Source organism: Garra rufa, chromosome 14 (assembly GCF_049309525.1).
Source record: "Garra rufa chromosome 14, GarRuf1.0, whole genome shotgun sequence".
NCBI lineage: Eukaryota > Metazoa > Chordata > Actinopteri > Cypriniformes > Cyprinidae > Garra > Garra rufa.
This window is the reverse complement of record NC_133374.1, coordinates 22,813,778-22,820,487: the sequence shown is the minus strand read 5'-3', so window position 1 is coordinate 22,820,487 and position 6,710 is coordinate 22,813,778.

Here is a 6,710-nt window from a genome sequence, read left to right as displayed (position 1 = left end):
TACTGACTTGCTTTCTCTTATTTATGGTTTTATTACAAGGAAAATCGATCTCTTATAAACATGGGAATGATTTTTTCCCAATCCGCTGTTTTTTCTTTCTTTTTTTTTTATAATGTATTTTTCCCTCGCCTAATCTCATCCATTTGCTCGTTTCAATTTTTTTAGTTGCACATTTGTGTTTTGTGCTTTCATGGGCCACAGTGGACGTTCTCCATACCTTCTGCCAGTGCTGTAAGTACAGTGAGTACAAAGAGACCTTTTGGAAACAGTAAACAGACAGTCGGTAAGCATTTGATTCTTTTTTATTCGGCGTATTTGTTTAACACGTTGATACGTTTGATACTTCTATGCATTTTTAACATTATTGTAGTGCGTTGCTCGTGATACGGTGTGCAGGTTGGTGAGGCCTGGGCGTGTTGTTGTGTTAATCTACGACGCTGATCTAATGTAAAATCCTATATCCTTATGATTAAGAAACACTCCTGCTGACCCCCATTCAGCTGATTTTAAGCAGTCTTTCAACTTTTTGGCTTAGCCCCACTAACATAGTTAAAGGATCTTGGCACCTACTTCAAAGTCAGTCTGTTCATTTGTATTCAAGTAGTGGGAAACGGGAAGGGAACACGAACTGTCAGAAGCTCTTCACCGGAGGTGCGGTGCCAGTCCAAATCGACCATCAAATAATTTCACACTGAGCCACGTGTTATTAATGGCACTGGGGTTGGCTTTGTGGGCCAGACTTACTTCACACATCTTTATTATATGCTCAGGAGGGGCCTGAAACATTTGGATGCAGAAATCATCTCAGTTTGAGAGAAAATTGTTTCAGTTCAATGAGACAATATACTAAATTTAGGCAATGTAGATTGCTATTATGCATAGCTTTGATGGCTTCAGCATAATTGTGACCCTGGACCACAAAACCAATCATAAGTAGCACAGGTAACAATACATTGTATGGGTCAGAATTATCAATTTTTCTTTTATGCCAAAAATCATTAGGATATTAAGTAAAGATCATGTTCCATGAAGATATTTTGTAAATCTTTTACCGTAAATATATCAAAATGTAATTTTTGAGCTAAGAACTTAATTTGGACAACTTTTCTCAATATTCTCAGATTCTAGATTTTCAAATAGTTATAATGTATAAATCTCAATTTAAAAAAAATGGACCCTTATGACTGGTTTTGTGGTCCAGGGTCACAATTAAGTTTTAAAATATTTAAACAAGACTTTTAAACTCAGCCACTGTCAGTGTTTTATTTCAGTGTTTGGTTTTCTTTAAAAAAGAGACATAATTGTTATATGATGCTGTGCTATATAAGAAAACTGTCAAGTAATCTGTATATACAGCGTTGTGTGGTCAGCTCAGGGGAAATGCAGATGTTTGGCTCATAGATGCACTGACAGATCTTTGATTTTACGTTGCTCAGCTGTTGTCCTCTGTGGTTTGGACTCTGCAGGCCCATGAAACCTAAGAAAGATGGTCTGCTGGAAGGGGAAGAAGCCAAAATACAAGATTTAGGCATGCTTTAGGGGTGGCATTCTCAGTATAGTGATCTTTCGTATTTTTTAAACCTTTCTTTTCTTTTATTCAAGATGAGCAGGTGCTTGAAGTTTCCTGAATGATTTCGTATAGCTGTGTGCTTGACAACTGTACATTTGGCAAAACAATATTTGTTGCTTTGCATATTTACCTTCACCTTATGAAATACTTTGCCACTTGTTACATAGCTAATTCAACCATATATATGGATACTGAATCATAAAAAGAATTTAAAAATATAAAGGTGACTATATATATATATATATATATATATATATATTTTTTTTTTTTTTTTTTTTTATGGCAAATAGTAACTTAGAAGAACAATTTTGTTTATATAAATATAATAATATTTATAGATAGGATAATGAAATTCTATCAACTATAATATAATAAAATTATATATTCATATTTTTAAATTCTTGAGGATTTTTGTTTTGACTGTTTTGTTTCTAATATATAATTACAATTATTTTAAAATATTAATTTATTTTATAACATGGCTTCCCAGTTCAGTATTTGATTGGTGATTTTCTGTTTTTCTTTCTTCTAGCAGGTGGTTAATAGAACAGACACTATATTAATCCTAAACTTATACCGATTTTTTCTCTCTTTTTCGTTTTCTTTTCTTTCACATGCCTTTATTCTTTAGTTATAAGATCATGCACTTAAAAAGACTTTTGATCAAATCCTTCAGAGAAGGGCTGGCTATTGTCCAGCTTGGACACACCTTTGGTTTCCTATTGTTCCCAAAATTCCTTTCTGATTCCCCTTCTCCTTCGTCTTATAGAGTGTATATTATATTGAAAGGCAGTGATTTAATTGCTTGTACTTGGAAATGGACAAGCAGATAGTGACAAAACCTCTGATTTTTGGTCAATATATTCTTTAAAATGAGCAATATCTTCTAATAATACAATATCAGAAAAAAATTAGTGTGATGCAATACTCGTGAAATCACTTTTTGACCAGCTTTTTTAATTAACTTAGCTTGCAATATGTGTTACAGTTGGGGATTGTTGTTTTTTGACACCTCTTGACTGTTCTTTTCACCTAACTTTACACCATTTTTTCTCCATGTTTGGCTTTGTTCTGTGTCTTCAGGCACTCTGCCTCCATTTTGAGAGCCTTTTCAAATAGACCTTTTCAATGGAAAGGTTGCAGCTTTTTTCTTTTAGAGTATGCTCAGAAACTGCATTAGCTGGTGCTTTCATGATTACTAAAAATATTTTTTTAAACATGCCAAAGCCATGATCTATAGCTAAGGTAGATACTATACAGCATACAGAGCTGAGAAGATTTTTTTTACAAATTGTAATCCGTTACTGATTCCAAATTACCTGACAAAATGACAGTAATATAATCAGACTACTTTTAGATTACTTTCGACCTACCTTGTTCATCACATTGATTGAACTGGACAATCTTGTGCCATATTGACATAAAAATACAAAGAGTAAGAAAATATATTCCAGTTGTTGTTGTTAACAACATGAAGTGCGTTAAACATTAGATTACGTCATGGTTTCCCAAATTAGTGTTTGTGAAGGAACTGCAGGGAGTTTGTGAGTGTAATGAAAATGAGTTAATTCATTAAAAAAATTTAATTAAACTAAATTGTTTACCTACTAAAAAATGAAATATTTTATTTGTTTACCTGCATGTCATGTGACCATGACTAATGTCAGAGAACCAATGAACTTGCAAATGTGATACTTAATTATTAAAATATTTGTTTTAAAATCTCTGGGGTACTTCAAGTAAATACCTGTATATTAGGTGAAAGAGGATCAGATGACAAAGAAATCTGTGCATTTGTGCATTTTAATGTGTTTGAAAGACAAAAGCCTTCCAAAGACATGGTTAAATACCCTACAGAGTGATAATTCAAATAAAAATCAATGTGTTTATCAGTAGTTGATGCAATGTTGAAACACTTCTTAAACATCTTTGTGTGAATGTCCACAAAACTTGAAGACTTCCTGAATGTATATAAGCAGTTGGCTATTTTAGAAATTTAAAAAGATGAAAAAAGAGGAATTAGGGAAAATCAATAAATGATCAATAATTTATTGCTATTGTATAAATAATATGTAATCATGTAATCCATAAAAAAGTAACTGTAGTCTGATTAAAATGTAATTTAATCTAATTCCAAGTACTGGAATCTGATTACATAATCCAGATTACTTGTAATGAGTTACTACCCAGCTCTGACAGCATAGTTTTAAACAAATATTGTAAAATAGCTCTATAAACATTTGAAATTTGTTAAAAGTAAGGATTTTATGTTTTTATAAGTTATAAAAGTTATCTCTCTCCTTCTCATAAATAGAAAATCTAATAATAATATCATTATTCTCTTTAAAAGTAATTGTTTGAATGTGCATTTGTGGTAGTGGTAGCTTTTCCACTGTTGTCATTTTCATATTTTCTTCTTTGTTTGCATGCTGTTCTTGCACTGTTGACTTGGCTTTTAGATTCATAGCCCACAGAAGAGCAGTGAAGACGTGTCGGGAGTCATTTACAAGAATATAGTCCAAATATCTCAGTGTGTGTTTGAATGTCTCAGATGATCTCGCCATTGTGGGGACATTTTCAATTGCATCCAATCAAAACAGAAAATAAAGAAGCAGAGGCTTTTACTTTGGACCCATCAGTTTTCTTGATTGTTTGTTAGCTGGACCGTAAAACTGCAAATATGTTTTGCACCTCAGTGTATGAGCTGCCATTCCTATTTACATATGCAATAGTCTCAGCATTGCGATATGCAGCCTGTTTACAGAAATATTCCTCTTTATGTCATTGAAATTCATTTCCAGTTTTATTTGTCTTTTGTCTTCATAATGCAATAACTGAAGCCGATGGATGACTTCTGAACTTGTTTTTCTTCAGGAAGAGACTTGCCTGCTGACACAAACCCGTAGATCCGAACTTGTGGTGACTGTCCACACAAGCTTGTATCTATAGGTATCTGTCTGTGTGGCCTTCACACCTACTATCCAGGGCTGCGTTTTTAACCATCCTGCGCTCGATAGGGTTTGAATAGTTTATTTAAACCGTTGACAGTCTCGTCACAATTCGCATAGTCGATTTTCTTTCTCAGATCGATAGAGGGTCAACCCTGTTCTTCTCTCTGGGTCTCTGCGGTGCCCCCAGGCTGAGGTAGTAGGTTGTATAGTTTAGAGTAACATCGCAGGAGATAACTGTACAACCTCCTAGCTTTCCCTGAGATACACACGCTCCTGCCTCAGCACCTCCACAAACAAACTTACTATCAGCAACGTGATGCACCTGTGCTACATAATCAAAAAGCACATGAATACTATGGCATAAATCAAACATCTGATTTTATTTCCTGTACAATGATTGAACTGTTGAACCAAAATGAGTCCCAAAAGCAGACAATGACCAGGCACTCAGTTGTACTGACAATATTTATTTTGTCAGAAATCAAGCACCTTTTTTATAGTATAGAGTATTAATAGCTTGAGTTTGGTCATGTTTCTATTGTTTTGGAAAAATGTTCTTATTCTCACCAATTGTGCATTTATTGATTAAAAATACAGTAAACACAGTAATATTGTTTGAATAACCATCTACCTGTGGGCTACAAAAAAAAAAAAACACATCAAAAATAAGCATATTTTTTCCCCACCCCGTATACAATTCCATAACGCTCAAGTATATCTTTTATTATATTACATCGGTACCTTTATATTTTTATATTTTCCTTACAAATTAACAGTTACTTTCCTATTCTAGTTAACATAAAAATAACATTAAAAAGTAATAGAGATCTCTAGGAGAGGTATTTGCCAACTTTGAATCATTATTACATGCTTAATACAACACGTTTACATTTAGAGACCATATTGACACTGTTTCTTTCAGTTTTTCACCTAAACTTTCTTTACTTGGTCTTAAAAAAGTCTTTAAGTCTTTCTTTTTTTTAAATTTAACATGAAGCCTGCAGAAACACTTTCAAGAAACATTTCTTATTATCAATGTTGAAAACAGTAGTTGTGCTACTAAATATTTTTGCTAAAACCATGATATTTTTTTCCAGGGTTTTTAATAAATAGAAAGATCAAAAGAATTGCATTTATTTGAAATAGAACATTTTCATTAACATTATAAATGTTTTACTGTCATTTTAATTTAATGCATCCTTGCCAAAAAAAAAAAACTGACTGACTGACTCCAAACTGTTTTATCTTAAATACTACCTGTTCTAACCCTTAAAAATTACTTTTGTTCATGTATGTAAAATAATGGTCACTTTACATTTTGAAAAAGGTATCTAAATTAGATATTGAGTACATTTTTCGACTGACATTTCACATTTAAAATTTTACATAATTTTGAAGCACTCTTAAAGAACTGTGTATGTTCAACCATTTCACATACATGGTACTGACATGGTCTTCAGTGATTATATGATAATCAGTTTTGATTGTCAGTTTTATATTCTTGCATTATAAACTGCAACCCATTTCATTTTTTTGTATCATCAGTATGATACACGCCACAATTATTTCAAAGACTTTTGAATAATTATTTTACTCACTTTATTAAACCCTTATTAGTAAAACCTTCAGCCATAATGTGTTAGATCAAGTCTACATAAAAAAAAAAATTTCAGTCTTCCTTTACTCCTAATTAAACTTAGAAACTGTGTTAGTGAATCTTAAGGTTTTTCAAGCTGTCCGCAGTTTTATTTTAATTACCCAGTTATGCAGAATCACTTTGCATATGCCTTTTTTTATTAAATGCATTTTTTTCACACTCTTTAAATGCATGAATTTCTTGGTTACATTTATATATATAACCATGTCATTTTTGGAATGTATTCCATATTGAGCCAATCTGTCCAATACACTGCATCTTAAAAAAATCTGCTAATAGATTATATAATTTATGATTACAATCAGAGTATTAAATCTGAACAGCTACATTCACCCAGTAATCTTTTCACCAGACTTAAATGCAAAAAATCTAATAACAATGTCCAGCAGACACCTTTTGCTGTGTTGTTAAATCATTTTTTGAATAGTTTAATTAATATGAATCAAGACTTAACAACTTACTTGAGACTATTGAAACAATACTATTGTTGAGGAAAATACAGTTATATATTATAATTGTAAAATTTGTATAC